The sequence below is a fragment of the Abramis brama genome (genome assembly GCF_963993115.1).
Source record: "Abramis brama genome assembly, chromosome: 10".
Classification (NCBI taxonomy): domain Eukaryota; kingdom Metazoa; phylum Chordata; class Actinopteri; order Cypriniformes; family Leuciscidae; genus Abramis; species Abramis brama.
The window spans coordinates 9,292,337-9,312,030 of record NC_139972.1 but is presented as its reverse complement, the minus strand read 5'-3'; the positions used below and the strand labels follow the sequence as shown (position 1 = coordinate 9,312,030).

The following is a 19,694-nucleotide window of genomic DNA, read 5'->3' as shown; positions in this document are numbered from 1 at the left end:
TTATGGCATGTCCAAGCTTCCCAAAGATATAAGGGGACTGAGAAGAGTGAGGAATGTCAACACCTGACCTCCGGACATTTTGTCACACCGCGTGTAACAAACTTTTTTCCTGCTGCGTCAGCACATCACAACAGAGCGCCGAGAAGAACCTATGAGAAGAACACGCGAAGAAGAACCCAAAAGAAACACTAAAGGAGATACTGACCCCAAGTGGGAAAATAAAGAAATGCCCCCGGGGACCAAACGAAATTTTTCCGTAAAAGTCTAGTGGGGCTACATGCCCACCAAATTTCATGTTCCCCGGTGTTTCGGTGTCCCTGGTATCGTTGACGGAAAATTCAGTAGATTGACGGAAAAAAAAAAAAAAAAAACTTTGACAATCCCTATATGACCGCTTTCGCTAGCTACGCTAGCGGCGGTCATTATAGGTGTGTTCGACATCGGCTGCGGCTGGATGCAACCGATCGGCGAGAGTAGCCGCGTGCAGGCGGGGAGGAGCTGCAAACGGAGACGTGAAGTCGGACACTTTCTGGTTCCCGTAGTGACCGCTCACGTGGTGTTTGCATACTTTACCACAGCTGAAGTGAAATAAATGCAATATTTGCCAAATAATACACAGATGTTTCTGAGACATTTTCATTCAATACTTTAGGCAGACTGCTTCATACAGCGTCTGTTTGAACAAGAATAAAGTTCAACATAAGCTATACTATCAATGAAGTGGAGTCTACGTTTTTTAAGCAGTTTTAATTTGATAAACATGACACAATATAACATGACAACGACATGAAAAGAGTGTTTACTGTTATAAAAAAAAACTGATTTGTGAACTTTAGAGGAACTAAGGTGTTCGAATAAACACGAAACACACGTGATCGTTATCATGCGGTGAATCCGGCCAATCGTGGAACAGCTGTGTCGTCATCAGCCCACGTGCAGCCCAGTGCAGCCGCTCTTGAGAAGCTGCGCTGGCTGAGTTCTCCGGCTACTCTCGAATTGCTCTCGCGGTACTTTGATGGCATACGTCACAGTCACGTGGCGTCGGCGCTGTATCAAGTCGGACAAAATTTCTAACCGGCATGCACTGCTTCAAGTCAGCCGCCGATCGGTCTGCGCAGAACTGCATGAAGTCGAACAAGCCTAATGATTGACATACCTGCAAGTCATGTGACCATTAACCGACATCATAGAACCATGAATTAATTTTATTATTTGTTGCAATGTTGAGAAAACTTCTTAAAAGTGAAATGATTTCTGTAAATTCAGTGATCAAATGCTGAGTGGGTCTCAATGATAGATAGGTTCATGACTAGTGGCTAATCTAATCATAAGTAGGCCTACTTAAAGGGGGGGGGGGGGTGAAATGTTATTTCATGCATACTGAGTTTTTTACACTGTTAAAGAGTTGAATTCCCATGCTAAACATGGACAAAGTTTCAAAAATTAAATTGTACGTTTGAAGGAGTATTTCTGTACCAAAAATACTCCTTCCGGTTTGTCACAAGTTTCAGAAAGTTTTTAGGTGTGTTCGACATCGGCTGCGGCTGGATGTAACCGATCGGCGAGAGTAGCCGCGTGCAGGCGGGGAGGAGCTGCAAACGGAGACGTGAAGTCGGACACTCTCTGGTTCCCGTAGTGACCGCTCACGTGGTGTTTGCATACTTTACCACAGCTGAAGTGAAATAAATGCAATATTTGCCAAATAATACACAGATGTTTCAGAGACATTTTCATTCAATACTTTATGTAGGCTACTGCTTCATACAGCATCTATTTGAACAAGAATCAAGTTCAACTTAAGCTACTATCAATGAAGTGGAGACTACATTTTTTAAAGTTTTAATTTGATAAACATGACACAATATAACATCACAACTACATGAAAAGAGTGTTTACTGTTATAAAAAACAGATTTGTGAGCTTTAGAGGAACTAAAGGTGTTCGAATAAACACGAAACACACGTGATCGTTGTCATGCGGTGAATCCGGCCAATCGTGGAACAGCTGTGTCGTCATCAGAGCTCCTGCAGCCGCTCTTGAGAAGCTGCGCGGGCTGAGTTCTCCGGCTACTCTCGAATCATTCTCGCGGTACTTTGATGGCATACGTCACAGTCACGTGGCGTCGGCGCTGGATCAAGTCGGACAAAATTTCTAACCGGCATGCACTGCTTCAAGTCAGCCGCCGATCGGTCTGCGCAGAGCTGCATGAAGTCGAACAAGCCTTTTTTCGAGTATGGTCATGTGTGACGTCAGATGGGGTGGAATTTCCTTATATGGGTCCTAAGGGCACTTCTCCCGGAATAGCGCGGGCGCACGCACTCGTAGACCAGAGGGAGAAGAGAGCGAAAGCAGTACGCCATCAAAGCGCTGTGCTCGGCTTTAGGGAAGTCAATACTCACCAAAGAAGTGTGTTTTTGGTTGCCAGGGCAAGACAACCCTGCACAGATTCCCAAAGAACCCGGCGTTAAGGGACCAGTGGATGGAGTTTGTTTTTCCAGAGCATCAACGGAGTTGTGTAAGACTGTTTGTTCCCTGCATTTCGATGATGATTGTTTTAAAACAAAGCCCAGTTCGACGCCGGATTTGCAGATCTAATGCTTAAGGATGGAGCAGTCCCGATAAAGGTTCACGGTGGTGCGTTGGAACCACAGGCGGTGAGTAAATCTGCTTCTGTCTTTGTGTTGTTAGCTATCAGCGACTTTTTGGAGATATGAAGAATGCAATACTACTCTATAGGTACTCAAGATTAACATGAGATTGACTGAAAATGAGTGTTTTGTTTTGAAATATGTAATTTAATAGCAGAGACTTAAATGTTTGTTAAGATATTGCTTATGCCTGTGTATTAAGATATTGCTTATGCCTTGTTTATGACTAGTTTTATTTAAGTTTAGAGACGTGCTCCAGAAAAAAAGTTCACGGAGACGGAGAGGCAGAAAGCATACCCTGTTTATTTTTGTTTATTTTACAAAAGCACAATGTTTTGTTTCGACTGTAAGTGAACACATAAAAAAGTAAACATTGAAGACTCTATTTTGCTGCCATGTGAAAAAATCCAGCAAAACGCGCCGGCACGTTTGCCGACCCCAGAGGCTTAACTTTAGCCTAATAGGAAAGAACATAAATTGTGACTAAAAATATATGCTCACTCACATCAGACACCACTGCAGTGATGGAGTCCCATGCAGGAGGAGCAGCGCATGGCACTGTGCCGCTTTACAGTGCAAGCAGTGCTTTTGCAACCTGCAACACTGCTACACCACCACTGTACAAAAATACAGATAAAGCTAATGCTAAAAATCGACGCTAACTTGAAGCTATCCTAACTGATGCAATACTATGCCACTAACTATCTATGCTTCTAACAATACTACACTAACTGCTGCTTAACTACCTAGGCTATGCAAAATAATCTAAAATAATCGAAATAACTATATAAATGCTATGCTAACTAGATGCTAATATACGCAATCCTGATTGTATACGCAATATACGCAATTCCAACTCCTGACTCGCTACAGTGGTTTTGACCTATGGTTTTTGACCTACTGCCAAGGGCGTGGTGAGCTCGTACCTGCTTACATCACGCAGTACCACAACATCCAATAGGAAAATTCTACTGCAGTAGCCACCGTTCAACCTGAAGAGGGCAGCACTCAGACGTTTTTACACCATATATTGTAGAATTAAAACACTTTATACCCAAATGTCAAAAAATGTACTAAAAACAATGAACAGCACTAATAAAGCCCCAGTCTTACAGATCATTAACTAAAAAAAGTTGCTTTAGGGTTTAGTTACCCTTTAATTTTTTGAATCTGAGAATGCTCAGTTCACATTTGTCCCCATTTGTAACTATTTTCACGGCTTGACGAATTAGCATATTCATGGTTCCACATGTACTACAGGAAGCAAGGGTGTAGAGTTACATTTCATATATTTAAAAATATATATTTTAAAAGGAAAAAAAAACATTTAAATCTGTCATTTTCATTATCAAAGATAATTTTTAAGGGATAAGATTATTGACTGCAGGGGACTTTAAATCACAAATCAGTGTGATTGCAGTGGCAACTCTGTTTTCAGTCTCTGCTCCTTTTTCACCATCAGCTGATCCCGAGAAAACTGAACTGACGTCTAAATAGTGAGAATCCTGCAATAAAACACACAGACAGACACATATGAGTATGAGACATTACTGCTGTCACATTACATACTAGTAGACAACAAACCAAAATCTGTTTAAAAATACAATGTTGATATTCTTGCGGGCCAGTCTCATCAAAATATTAAGCAGGATTTAATTCATATTAATGCAATTTATAGTGCAAAAACTTCCACTCAGCTAAAGCATAATTTATATACATATGAAGGCTGTTTATTGCTTTGCTCCAAAAAAGATATTGACATGTTATACTTAAGAGGGGCTGTAAGTAAAAATGTTCATGTATCTTTTTTTTTTCTTTTTTTTTGCCAAAGTGTGAACAGCTTGTAGCTAAATGAAAAAGAAAACAAGACCTTCCCTGACTTCCGAGGTTGTCTGTAGAATTATATTTTTATGTGAAGGACTTGGGCCGGTTTTGCCGGTAAAATCCAAAGGAAACGATCATAACAGTGTCATTTTAATTAACCTCATCTGTCGACATGTCAGTGAATCACTTTCAGTCACTGTTTTGGCTGAGGCTTGTTTGCATCTCGTGTGTTCACGAGCAAGAGCACAAGCAATAAGTTGCTGGCTGCAGTTCAATTAACAGCCACCAGTGTTGCTAGTAACAAGAGTTTTTGACTTCTACAATATAGCCCCCTTTAAAAACATGTATCAGACTCACAGCAGGTTTTTCAGTTTTTCCAGTATATACTGTAGAGTAGAGACTCTGACTCGTGGATCTAGTTTATTAAGAGACAGATCCAGATGTCTCAGGTGTTCAGGGTTTGATCTCAGAGCTGAAGTCAGAGTAGCACAACCTTCATCTGTGAGACCACAGTTCAACAACCTGCAATGAACAAACACACTGTTTAGTAACAACGTAATTATAAACACTAGTGAATCTCATGTCAGTCAGATCATTATACTTCAGTTTCTCTAATCTGCAGAGAGGATCCTCCAGTCCAGCAGAGAGAGCAATCACTCCAGAGTCTCCGATTTTATTCTGAGAAAGATCCAGATGTCTCAGGTGTGAGGGGTTTGATCTCAGAGCTGAAGCCAGAGCAGCAAAACCTTCATCTGTGAGACCACAGTTCATCAACCTGCAATGAACAAACACACTGTTTAGCAACAACGTAATTATAAACACTAGTGAATCTCATGTCAGTCAGATCATTATACTTCAGTTTCTCTAATCTGCAGAGAGGATCCTCCAGTCCCGCAGAGAGAGCAATCACTCCAGAGTCTCCGATTTTATTCTGAGACAGATCCAGATGTCTCAGGTGTTCAGGGTTTGATCTCAGAGCTGAAGCCAGAGCAGCAAAACCTTCATCTGTGACACCACAGTTCAACAACCTGCAAAGAACACACATTTTTCACTCTGTGAAACAACTACAGACTTAAACTGTCACGAACTACGTCAAGTACTTTTGTTTTTACAGAACTGTCACAAAGGTACTATGACAGAATCTTTGTTAATTCCATGTTTTACAATCAATAGTTTATTACTGGTAAATGTACTACTACTATTATTAGGTATTTCTTTGGCACTTTTATGTTCATGTTTTTCTTTTTATTATTATTAAAAGTAAACCAAAAGTTTAGGGTTTAATGTTTTTAACATAGAAAAGTCTAAGGCTCTGGTTTCAAAATTAGGACATTAAAGGCAGGGTAGGTAGGAATGGTCTAAAAAACTTCTTTTTCAAATTTGTTTAAACTTTATGTACATATCAATACATAATTAAAATGTAAGTACTCTGAAAAAGAAAGTATAAAAATCGAGTGTCTGTAGACCTCTCAGGACTGTTTTAAAGACAGTTCATTATTTCCATTCACTCCACCCCCTCCCTTCTGGGCTCCTTCCAAAGCCACGCCCCCAAAACACATGAACGCGCGACTCCAACCGCTGAGCTGAAGACGCATTATTTACCTGAGAGAAGCAGAGAGGAAGGAGCACAGTGCATGTAGTGACATCATGTCAGAATCACATGTAATAAAAAAATCTAACGCTAATTGCTTATGAATATAAACAAATAAGATGTATTTTAGTACTCACTATCAAGCTAGCATATTGATATTGGTAAATTTAAAATATATATATTTTTTGATTCGTTAACGAGCTAGTTATATAAGCTAAAAACAGGTTGCATTGATACACTTTTTTACATTACCATCAGTTATATTGTGCTGAAGATGAATTTCGTGTAAGATTCATAACATATATGGTGTTCTGCATGTAGGGGTGGGAGATATTGACAAAAATGAATATCTCGATATTTTTTTCCAATATCTAGATATCGATATTCAGGCGATATTTTTGCCATCCTTCAAAGAAATGTGAGCAAACTGGCAAAAAAGGTCCAGTTGGTCTTTTGACTTGCTGCATTTGACCTATATTATTCTAGGCTATAGAAAAAAACAATAAAGGAGCTAACTAAACAGAATCTGTGGCAGCCCCTACTTTTTCCACTTACAAAAAAAAAAAAAAAAAAAAAAAAACTTAACTAGGCACTTCTTGCAACAGTGATTATTAAATCAAACAACAATATTGTTGATGATCAATTCAAAGTAAAAAAAAAATAACATTTTCAAAACAGTATAAATCCATTCATTTTTCCCCCAAAACGCTATAAATCCATCTTTTTTTTTTCTTCTAAATTTATGGTTTGTCTTTTTAAAAAAGTTTTTGTCTTTTATTTTTCGTGTTTGCATTTATGAGGAAAAAACAATATTACTTGACAGTTCTCCATTATGGACGCGAGCGCTCTGAAAGCTGCACTAAGACTTTCAAACTTTAACAGAGACCTCAAAACAGAAAGCACAAAGCCTTTCTTTAAAACGAATTTCGTTTTGTATTAATTGTATCTTAATTTTAATATTTTTTTTTTCATTAATTCATTAATATTTTCATTCCTGGATTAAATACATAAAGTAAATATAGGCTATCAATCACAACATAAGGTGCTTGAACTGGAGATTATATCATCGTGAACCGAACCGTAGCCTCGCCTCACAGGCCTAAAAAATGTGGAATATATTTACAGAAATCTGGTTCTAAACAAAACCATCCAAAACAAAATAAAACTATGTAGCCTAAATGTGCATTTCTCCGGTGCATGCGTTCACTAGCCTACTGCGAAGATCGCGAGTCAAATATCGTCAACTTCATCTTTGCAGCCGACACAGAAATTAATAAACAATTAAAATGTCTTATTGCAATATTTTACACATTCATAATCATTACTTTTGCTGGTTCTTTGAGGCAGCTTTTTAGGTTTATGGCGTTTTGGAAAAGAGCTCTTCACGTACGTACAAACACCGTTTCACCAAGGCACAGCAGCCCTTCAGCACATAAGAACAAAAAGAGAAAAAGCACGGACTTACTAATTACGAAACTTTGATGTGGTTGAACAGCTGAAACAGTCACAAATTCCTTTGCAACTCAAACCTTCTCAGTACGAGTTATGATGGAAGAGAACAGCATTACAGTTTTCAGCGCGTCCTCCTTTGATTGCTGTGTTGTGACTGGAAAAGTGCATGCAGGAGCACATGCGCAAAATGTAGGTTTGTAAAATGTCCTTTTGTAAAATAAAAATAATTTTAGGGCGAAGCAGAGGAGGTCGTGCAAGAGGCCGTGGCGTGCAACTAGGGTCCGAGGAAGTAGAGGCTGAGGACGGGGTGGTCGCTGGAAAGCCACGATGATATTGACACGCGTTTTATTTCTTTGTTTATCCAAAGACTTTTTGTTCATTGCCTTTTCTTGTACTGTCTTCTTTTTTTGCCTTGTTTGCCTTCACTAACTGCATGCCGGTAATGTGAATTTTGATTGCTCTTTGTCTGCCATTGTTTTGCTATTCCTAGGTTCCGTGCCTCTCGAATTCCTCAAATCAAACGTGCGCGCGCAAGAGGGCAGATCCCGTGGCAAAAGGGTGGTTGCCATGGTTGCGAGAGAGAGTGACAGTCGCCTAAGCCAATCCTTTGATTCGTCCCGAATCGAAATAATGAGCTGTGTTTAATACAGATTAAACGGTCTAGAGTCACTTGATTTTTATACTCTTTTTTTCAGAGTACTTACATTTTAATTATGTATTGATATATATAGAAAGTTTTAACAAATTTGGATCTTTTATTTTTATATAGTCCTACCTACCCTGCCTTTAAGCTAATGATTCTTTTAACCGTTCCATAAAAAAACATTACTTGTGTGACAAAACAATATGGAATTGACAAATCAAACAGCTCAAACATGCATTTTAGTCTGGGACTAGACTTAAGCCTGGTCTGTGAAACTGGGGGTATTGTTCTCAACAAGGCTGCATTTACAAAGTATTACTACTGACCTATAGAGCCCTAAATGGTTTAGCTCCAGTGTATTTAACGGATCTTCTATCACCCTACAATCCATCGCGCTCTTTAAGATCACTAAATTCAAGGCTTCTGGTCATTCCTAGGATATCTAAGTCCACTAAAGGAGGGAGGGCATTTTCACATTTAGCTCCTAAACTCTGGAATGGCCTTCCTAATATTGTTTGAGGCTCAGACTCGCTGTCCCAGTTTAAAACTTGATTAAAGACGCATCTCTTTAGCCAAGCATTCACATAATGATTACCTTTTATACTACAGTTAAATCGGATCAAATGCATTAATATTATGAACAGCAGCTATGCTAATTATTTCCCATCTGCTTTTCTGTTGTTATCTCGGGACACTAGAGTTCGGTAAATAGAGTTCGTCAGTTCCAGTTTGTATCCAGCTTCTCATGGAGACTTCAGATGCCCCAACACCCGTGAAGAGACGACTCGACGCTGGCGATATATTATGCCCTAAATTAATACATGATTAACTAACTTTATTTTTCTATGTACATTTCTGAAATGCACTTTCTGTAAAGCTGCTTTGAAACAAATTGTGAAAAGCGCTATACAAATAAATTTGAATTGAATTGAATTTATTTGATCAAAAAGAGTCAAATATTGTGTAAAATTATTTTTAAATGTAAATTAACAGTTTGTATTGTATTATATGTTAAGATGTTTCCTGTGATCAAAGCTGAATTTTCAGCAACATTACTCTAGTCTTCAGTGTCACATGATCCTTCATAAATCAGTATAATATGATGATTTACTGCTCAAGAAAAAAAAGATTATTATCAATGTTGAAAACAGTTGTGCTGCTTCATATTTTTGTGGAAACTGTGATAAATTTCTTCCAGGATTCTTTTATGAATAGAAAGTTCAAAAGAACACCATTTATTTGAAATAGAAATTTGTGACATATTACTGTTTTTTTTATTCGCTTTGGTACTATTTTCACAAGTAAGGTGTACATTTTCAAAACTCTTAGTACAAAAATCCAAACTGATCACACTTGTAACACAGCTAGTCATTCTTTCAAAACCTGATCTCATGCTTTCATTACAATTATACACTTTTCAGTCCACATAATCATTGTTTCAAACACAAGATTATTGTAATATGTAATGAGAACATTTGGTTTAATCACAGAAACACAACAGTATGACCTTCTTTCAGTTTAGTACTTTTAACAATCAGCTAATTCAACAGCAAACAATGCAAGATACATGTTTCAAATCACCGTTGTTGCTGAAATAATTACAGTAATACAGTTGCCACATTAGAAGTAATTGAATCCATAATGTTTGTAATAGTATCTATCCAGTGTGTTATCAAAAGGTGTGATGAAGTGCATGAGGTTCTGTCCTAACAGAGTTTGCTGCAATACAGTAAATGATTTCACTCTACACCGTTTGACTGAATCTATACTGTAGTGGACCTTTACAGATGAAGGTTGAGTTACAGTAATTCGGCAGTCTCTACCATGGTAATCTGTTTACAGTATTGCATACATACTGTAATGTAAAATGCTGTATTTTATGCCATCTGTCTCCCTTCTACTGATGCATCTCTGATCAATCTGATCTTTAACAGTCATTGACTGTTTCCTCTCCCTTATACTCTATTCTGCTTTACAGTATTTGCACAAATGGCAAATTTCTCTGTATCTCTCTCTCTCTCTCTCTCTCTCTTTCTCTCTCTCTCACACACACACACACACACACACACACACACACATGCGTGTGCACACACTTTGAACATCATGGTGGTTATTATCTATAAATCACTTAAAAGAATTCATTACATTTGGTTATCCATATCGGAAATTGCAAACAAGTTCTATAGAAACTGTATATAGAATCAATTTCTATAGAAATCTATAGGTGTCCCAAATGATTCATTGATTAACCTTTAAGATCAGTTGGATTAAATAATAGACACATGTATTAAACTGAACAAGAAGAGATGCAAATCAAAAGTTTGATAGTAAGAGCTTTATGAAAGGCAGTGACTGTGAATGAAACATTTATGTAGATGAAACACTTATTTTGTGTTGTGAAAAGGATACTTTGTGATTTTGTGTATTGTGCTAACACAATTGAAAACATGATGAAATGTTTGAAAAAAGTGCACTTTTGATGATCTGTTGTGATATTAGCACTAAGAGTTTTGAAAATGTACACCTAACTTGTGAAAAATAGTACCAAAGCGAATAAAAAAAAACTGTAAATTTCTTTACATTCACTTTTGATCAATTTAATGAACGGTAGTGTAAATTATGACTGACACAGCTGTGTAATTTCCACCACAACTAACGGTTCTTAAATAAAGTTTTTTTTTTATTAGTATACTATGTTTACCAAGGAAACAACATCAGTGAAGAGCTTGAGAAGAAATATGAGCAGACTATTTTTATTGTGCATTATTTCTAATCATTATTATAATTATAATATAATAAATAATTATAATAATATTATAATTATTTCTAACGCTTTGGACAAAGGCGTCTGCTAAATGACTAAATGTAAACAAGATGTCAATGTTTCTCTATGCAAAAGTGCCTTTAGATAGAGATACATCCTATTACTAATATACTGTATTTATCTGAAGATCCTTGTATTTTTATTTATTTTTTTACTTAATGGAAGTGACAAATTATGCTGTACATTTTTTTACTTTGATGCGATTTATTAATGACATTTAATATAAATGAATGTTTTTGATAATGATCTTACCTCAGTTTCTCTAGTACACAGAGAGAATCTTTCAGGACATCAGAAAGGAGCTTTAGTCCCAAATCTCCAATTTTATTTTCAGTGAAATTCAGATCTCTCAGGTGTTCAGGGTTTGATCTCAGAGCTGAAGCCAGAGCAGCACAACCTTCATCTGTGACACCACAATGGTACAGACTGCCAAAAGAAAAATGAAACTCTTAGTAGATTTAAGTTAATATGTCCTTTTTTAAATTATAAATATCTATGTCTGTAAATATCACTGTACTTACACTGTAAAAATTTACACTGTGTATGTAAATGTGATTTATTTGGCCATGTTTATGCAAGTATATTAAAGCAAGTGCTGATATAACAAATAAATACAGTCCATAACATAATATTAAATTATCCAAGTCCTGACTGTGACAAACACTTTGGTGAGTTTTTATAAAAAAAATTATTATGTTTATTTTTTCTCAAATTATCTTCACAGATATATCAAATATCATGATATTAAATCCCATTTTCAATCTAGATTTTTAAATTATTTCATAAGAATTCATTTTTCTTTTTTTATATGAAATTCACGAAAAACATCAAACAGAAGATCTTACTTCAGTTTCTGCAGTTTACAATGAGGATCCTTCAGTCCATCAGATAGACGCTTCACACCAGAATCTCGTAGTTTATTCTCAGACAAATCCAAATCTCTCAGGTTTGAGGGGTTTGATCTCAGAGCTGAAGCCAGAGTGAAACAACCTTCATCTGTGATATTACAGTCATCCAAACTGTAGAGATTGAAAACAATAAATTGAACACAGTAACAGTAAAAACTGTTGCTGTGAATGCAACATACGTTCAGTTGACGGATAACCTGTAGCACTGCACAGTGGTTCCAGGGCCTTAATTTTCCTTGTCTGTCTAAAATCAAATTATTTTATTTATAAATATCATATGTATGAACTGATTATTTCGTTATATATTTAATATTATTATAGATGTGTAAATTATTTATCTAGAGATGCCCCTTTTTTTCTCTTTTTTTATATCATTGATACTGATAAATAATAATAATTTAATTTTACAGATCAACAGAATATTACAATAGTAAATGTTAAACCACAGAGGAGTATGGTCTCAAATATCAAAATATGGTATCAAAACTAGAAGAAAGGCTCTGATTATAGGTCGCATCACTATTCCCCTCTCAAGTCATTAAAAACATGGGTCATACTAACAGAAAATCATAGATCCAACAGCATGAGGGCCAGCACTCTGTCTGTAAAATGTTTTAAAAGATCATCTGTCACTTACCGTGCTAATCTGGATTCTTTAATCACAGGAAGCAGTCTCCGGAGAACTTTATCTGCAAATCTTTTTTTTGCAACAAATTTATTCAGCTCAAACACATCCATCACTTGCTCTGATGTCAACAACACAAAGACTAAAGCTGACCACTGAGATGAAGAGAGTTTGACTTCAGCCAATGTTCCAGATTTCAGAGACTGTTGTATTTCCTCCACTAGTGAAAGATCACCCAGTTCATTCAGACAGTGGAACAGATTGATGGCTTTCTCCGGAGAGTCAATGGTCCTGATCTTCCCCTTAATGTACTCTACTGTTTCCTCATTGCTGTCAGATCTACTTCTTGGTAGAGTCATTAATCTTTGCAGGAGAATCTGATGAGACTTTACTAATAGACCCAGAAGAAACCGCAGGAAAAGGTCCAGATGTCCATTTAACTCTGTAGAGCCTCCTTCACAGCTCTCTGATGAAGCTCAGATAATGACACATGTTCTTCTTCTGGTGAATTGAGTTGAAACAAGTCCTTAACTTTAGACCGCAAGCTCTGTTTGGTGATTGGGTCAAACACATTTCTGTTGTTGTTTGTACAGGAGAGATGCACATATAGAGCTGCTAGATGTTCCTGAACACTCAGATGAACAAAGCAGAAGACTTTCCCCTGATACCAGCCAAACTCCTCTCTGAAGATCTGAGTGCACAATCCTGAGTAAACTGATGCTTCTGTCACATCAATGCCACACTCTCTCAGGTCTTCCTCATAGAAGATCACATTGCCTTTCACAAGCTGCTGAAAAGCCAGTTTCCCCAGTTTGAGGATCATGTCTTCATCTGTCACATTCTTCTCATAGTCCTTCTCATGTTTGATGTTGGTCTGAAGGATCAGGAAGTGTGTGTACATCTGAGTGAGAGTCTTGGGAATCTCTCCAGTCTCTGCTTCGCTCAACATCTTCTCCAGAACAGTGGCTGAGATCCAGCAGAACACTGGGATGTGGCACATGATGTAGAGGCTCCTTGATGACTTCAGGTGTGTGATGATTGTATTGGCCAGACTCTGATCACTGACTCTCTTCCTGAAGTATTCCTCCTTCTGTGGATCATTGAAGCCTCGTACCTCTGTCACTCGATGGACACACTCAGAGGGGACGAGATCGGCTGCTGCTGGTCTGGAGGTGATCCAGATGAGAGCAGAGGGAAGCAGATTCCCCACAATGAGGTTTGTCAGCAGCACATCCACTGAGGTCTCTTTGGTCTGATCCTGTAGAGTCTCATTGTTGTGAAAGTTTAAGGGAAGACGACACTCGTCCAGACCATCAAAGATGAACACCACTTTATATTTGTCACTGGATATTTCCATTTCTTTTGTTTCAGGGAAAAAGACATGAAGAAGATCTGAAAGACTGAGTGTTTTGTCCTTCATCAGATTGATCTCTCTGAAAGGAAGTGGAAATATGAGCTGGACGTCCTGATTCTCTTTCTCTTCAGCCCAGTCCAGGATGAACTTCTGCACAGAGACTGTTTTTCCAATGCCAGCGATTCCCTTTGTCAGCACAGTTCTGATGGGTTTGTCTTGTTCAGGTAAAGGTCTAAAGATGTCATTGCATTTGATCGGTGTCTCCTCTGTCGCTGCTCTCTTGGATTGCCTCTCAATCTGTCTCACCTCATGTTCATTACTGATCTCTCCACTCTCACTCTCTGTGATGTAGAGCTCTGTGTAGATCTCATTCAGGAGTGTTGGGTTTCCCCGCTGTGCTGTTCCCTCATACAGACACTCAAACTTCTTCATCAGATTTGATCTAAATGTGTTGAGGACTTCAGCATGATTAGAGTCATGGCTGTAAAATCAATACAACAGAATATAAGTACAAGAGGTACATGTATAGAGCCATAAAAAGAGAAGGCTATTTTGTTTTCTATATAATATATGTAAAACAGAATGTCTGCTTTTGTTTATACTGATTTTTCTTATTTGTCAAAATACTGTATTTTACCTGATGCCAGGATAAGTGCTTTCATCAAATTCTTGTGGTTTATTCATAGTCTCGTCATATTTTATTTTTTTACAGACGGGTTCTGTTACATCTGGTCTGGGTCGCGGGATTTGCCTTAAAGAGAATGAAGTAAAACAGCAGAATAATCAGATACTTTGAAAGTGAATTGTGCTACTAACTGAATAATTCTGTAAACAGCTTAGTTGCTGTTTTTACACTTAATATTCAACAATATTACTGATCTGCCTGCATTGACACCATTATATGTGTAATGATGCAGCGGACGAGGAGGGATCCATTTGCAGCTTTATTTAGAGTGGTCAGACAGGCAGGGTAAAACAACAGCAGACAGAACAACGGAGAGAACACAGAGCAGATCGGGGTCACAGGCAGAAGTCAGGGCAGGCAGCAAAAGGCAAAGTCCAATTAACAATCCGGGTAAAGGCAGGCAGAGAACAATCAGGAGTCGAGATACACAGTCCAAGGTCAGTAAACGAGAACAGCAAACACAGGAATAAACGCTCAGAAATTGTACGCCGGGGCAATGCAATACTTCGCAGAGAAGTGGAGTGTGGAAGTGGCTTTTATGTGTGTGTGAATGAGGTGCAGGTGTGTGTGTAATCAGTGCAGTGCAGGTGTATGAAGTAATCAGTCCAGGTAGATGCAGGATGGGAAATGTAGTCTGTGAGTGAATGATAGTCCGGTGTGGAGTGCCCTCTGGTGGCTCTCAAGGGCACTCCAGCTGGTGACATAGCCACTCCCCAAAGAGCGGCTTCCAGACGCTCCAAAACTGTCCAGGTGGGAGGTGGCCCGGAGGCGGATCCGGGGGCGGGATGGAGGGCCAGGTCCGTGGAGCGGAAGAGGACCTTGAGACTGCGGTAATGCAGGCGGCCAGGGCGGAGCAGGCTGTGCAGGCGGCCAGGGCGGAGCAGGCTGTGCAGGCGGCCAGGGCGGAGCAGGCTGTGCAGGCGGCCAGGGCGGAGCAGGCTGTGCAGGCGGCCAGGGCGGAGCAGGCTGTGCAGGCGGCCAGGGAGGCGACGACCACTTGGGAGGCGACGATCCTTCGGGAGGCCAGGGAGGAGACAACCCTTCAGGCGGCCAGGGAGGTGACCATGGCACAGGAACAGACACCGGCTCAGCGGCGGCCATCTTGTCCGAAGACACTGGCTCGGCGGAGACCATCTTGTCCTGAGACACTGGCTCGGCGGAGACCATCTTGTCCTGAGACACTGGCTCGGCGGTGGCCATCTTGTCCGAAGACACAGGCGTGGTTTCGGCCATCTTGTCCGAAGACACAGGCGTGGAGTCGGCCATCTTGTCCGAAGACACAGGCGTGGAGCCGGCCATCTTGTCCGAAGACACAGGCGTGGAGTCGGCCATCTTGTCCGAAGACACAGGCGCAGAAAGAGGAAGAGATTCAGGCTCAGGATCAGGATCAGGATCAGATTCAGGCTCAGGAACAGATTCAGTCTCGGCGGGACGAGACTCTGGACGGGCGGACGTGACGTGAAGCTCTGGCTCGGCAGGACTGACGTGAAGCTCTGGCTCTGGCTCGGCAGGACTGACGTGAAGCTCTGGCTCGGCAGGACTGACGTGAAGCTCTGGCTCTGGCTCGGCAGGACTGACGTGAAGCTCTGGCTCTGGATCAGGATCAGCGCGCTCTGAGCTTGACGGGACCAGCGGCAGCGAGGGCTTTGAGCTGGGTAGGACCAGCGGCGAAGAGGACTCTGAGCTGGTTAGGACCAGCGATGAAGAGGGCTTTGACCTGGACGGAACCAGCGGCAAAGAGGGCTCTGAGCTGGGCAGGACCAGCGGCGAAGAGGGCTCTGAGCTGGGCAGGACCAGCGGCGAAGAGGGCTCTGAGCTGGGCAGGACCAGCGGCGAAGAGGGCTCTGAGCTGGGCAGGACCAGCGGCGAAGAGGGCTTTGAACTGGGCAGGACCCGCGGCGAAGAGGGCTTTGAACTGGGCAGGACCAGCGGCGAAGAGGGCTTTGAGCTGGGCAGGACCAGCGACGAAGAGGGCTTTGGGCTGGACGGGACCAGCGGTGAAGACTCTAGCTTGGCGGGCATGTCGCTTGCTGTCTCAGGCGCGGCGGGCATGATGCTCTCAGTCTCAGGGGCGGCGGGCATGACGCATACTGCCTTGGCTTCAGCAGATCTGGTGTGAAGTGCGGGCTCGGCTGGACTGGCGTGAAGTGCAGGCTCGGCTGGACTAGCGTGAAGTGCAGGCTCGGCAGGACTGGCGTGAAGTGCAGGCTCAGGGGATGCTGTGAGATTGTGGGACCCCTCATCCACAAAGCCCACAGTAAACGACGAGCCGCTTATCCGAAGAGCGAGGTCGACATATTGTATAAAAGTCCATTGAGGGGTGTTGTCAGGCATGAGGTACTCTAACATGTCCTCAAGCCCATAGCGGAACATGTCCTTTAAGACCGCATCGTTGAGGTCCACCCCATGGCAGAGCTCACAAAACTCCTCCACATAGTTCTCAATCGGGCGGTCACCTTGGCTGAGACGGAAGAGACGGATTACTGGGTCCATGGTTTGCATCGCTGCTGGATCTTGATGTGGCGAAGTATTCTGTAATGATGCAGCGGACGAGGAGGGATCCATTTGCAGCTTTATTTAGAGTGGTCAGACAGGCAGGGTAAAACAACAGCAGACAGAACAACGGAGAGAACACAGAGCAGATCGGGGTCACAGGCAGAAGTCAGGGCAGGCAGCAAAAGGCAAAGTCCAATTAACAATCCGGGTAAAGGCAGGCAGAGAACAATCAGGAGTCGAGATACACAGTCCAAGGTCAGTAAACGAGAACAGCAAACACAGGAATAAACGCTCAGAAATTGTACGCCGGGGCAATGCAATACTTCGCAGAGAAGTGGAGTGTGGAAGTGGCTTTTATGTGTGTGTGAATGAGGTGCAGGTGTGTGTGTAATCAGTGCAGTGCAGGTGTATGAAGTAATCAGTCCAGGTAGATGCAGGATGGGAAATGTAGTCTGTGAGTGAATGATAGTCCGGTGTGGAGTGCCCTCTGGTGGCTCTCAAGGGCACTCCAGCTGGTGACCGTTACAATATGAGAACTGAACTGAGCTGGTTGAGGACATCACTGTTTTCTTCAGAGCGGCCGTATAGATAAATTAACTAAATTAATAATTTTTTTACAACAGAAATGAACCATCATTGAACTTACTTAAGCTGGACTATGATGCTATTTTCTTCTAGATCTTCTGTACAGCCGCAACAAACTTTGTTGCATTATTTTCCTGTTATCTCTGTAAAGCTGCTTTAAATCAATCTGTACTGTAAAAAGTGCTATATAAATAAAGGTGACTTTTTATATTAGAAATATATAAAAAGGATAATTTCAAGTGGTGATAAAATGCTAATACTGTGTAAACACACATCGATATCCATTTTATATGAATGTACCCAAATGTTATTTAGCTTGGTAGTCATAAGCCACTGATACAGTGAGGCTAATGAGATAGATTACATGATGAAATGAATATTTATAGTGATTATTATTAATAAATGCAGCTATTTATTTAATTTATTATATATATATATATATATATATATATATATATATATATATATATATATATATATATATATATTGTTTCATAACAGTAAGACCTGCCTTCTGTCTCCATTCTTAATTTGGGGTGGAGGATCCATAGACCAGTCACTCTTCATGGACTCTGGTGAATCTGATCTCTTCTGCTGAGTCAAACTGTAACAGAACAGAACCTCTTTCTATGTTAGATAGTTCAATCAACCTTTAAGTGTTACTAACAAAAGAGAATTTGGATTTATTTTTTATTTTTACAGTGCATTTCCAAATTTGAACATAGAAAAGCTGTAACCTGAACAATACAATGTAAGAACTTCAAACCAAGTTAAAAGTACCATCAATTCACCATACATATTTCTTGAAAAAAAAAAAAAAAAAAATCAAAACATTAGAATATTTTAAGTATATACTGAAAAAAAAAAGTAACACCTGAGATTGGGCTGTGTGTCTCCACTCTTAATTTGGGGTGGAGGATCCATAGACCAGTCACTCTTCATGGACACACAGCTGGGCTCTGGTGAATCTGATCTCTTCTGCTGAGTCAAACTGTAACAGAACAGAACCTCTTTCTATGTTAAATAGTTTAATCAACCTTTAAAATAAAGTGTTACTAACAAAAGAGAATTTGGATTTTTTTTTTTTTTTTACAGTGCATTTCCAAATTTGAACATAGAAAAGCTGTAACCTGAACAATACAATGTAAGAACATCAAACCAAGTTAAAAGTACCATCAATTCACCATACATATTTCTTGAAAAAAAAAAAATCAAAACATTAGAATATTTTTAGTAGGCTATATACTGAAAATAAAAGTGAAACCTGAGATTGGGCTGTGTGTCTCCACTCTTAATTTGGGGTGGAGGATCCATAGACCAGTCACTCTTCATGGACACACAGCTGGGCTCTGGTGAATCTGATCTCTTCTGCTGGACTGAACTGTAATACAGCAAATAGGGCTTAGTGACATCAGATGAAAAGAGCCAAAGCAACCTTTTCTATTTTGAAGATATCCACTGTAGTCTTTCGCAATAAAATTAGGAAGAGTGTGTGTATTAACAATGTAAAAATGGTTGATATTATGTTGTCTTTATTGAGTGTACCTGCATCCTGGAGAACAATCTCCATCTTTGGATTTTTGTACATGACTCATTCTGTCCTCATGGTTCTGCACTCGTGCATCTGATTAGTCTGATCTCCTCCACTGACCCTGAATGGAAAGGACAGAAGCACTAATTAGTAGTTTCTACCGTTTCTATGCCTCACTTTAAGGGCAGAAAACTAGTTGCTCCCCCCACAACTAGGTTTTACTTGGTATGATCCAACTGTAGGCCTAGTGTGTGTGAGAAACAGTCACACGCTCATTTACAACTAAACGATTTTCTTTTTATAGAAGAAACAATGATTGGTTTATTCCTAGTTGTGTATATATATTTTTTGTATTCTTAGGCTACTCATTGCGGGGTTTATATTCTATTTAAAATATATATATATATATATTTTTTTTACTTTTAAAGGATTCTTTTTTTTTTATCTCACAAGTTCCGCATTTAATTCGATTAGCATCGAGTTTGGTAAGGAAATAGGATAGGTCGAGTCAGCAACATACAGCAATAT

At 39.9% G+C, this 19,694-nt stretch overlaps 1 pseudogene across 1 annotated transcript; it reads right to left on the bottom strand.

Annotated features, from left to right (window-relative positions):
- Positions 1–2,931: 2,931 nt before the first annotated feature.
- On the bottom strand, positions 2,932–19,477 carry LOC311090575 (NLR family CARD domain-containing protein 3-like; annotated as a pseudogene). The gene is made up of 12 exons (XR_014609622.1): positions 19,181–19,477; positions 18,900–19,016; positions 18,510–18,626; positions 18,147–18,239; positions 14,507–14,620; positions 12,528–14,350; positions 11,828–12,001; positions 11,235–11,408; positions 5,327–5,500; positions 5,074–5,247; positions 4,830–4,994; positions 2,932–4,153 (listed from the first exon to the last, which is right to left on the bottom strand). The product of XR_014609622.1 is annotated as an NLR family CARD domain-containing protein 3-like (transcript).
- Positions 19,478–19,694: the final 217 nt, after the last annotated feature.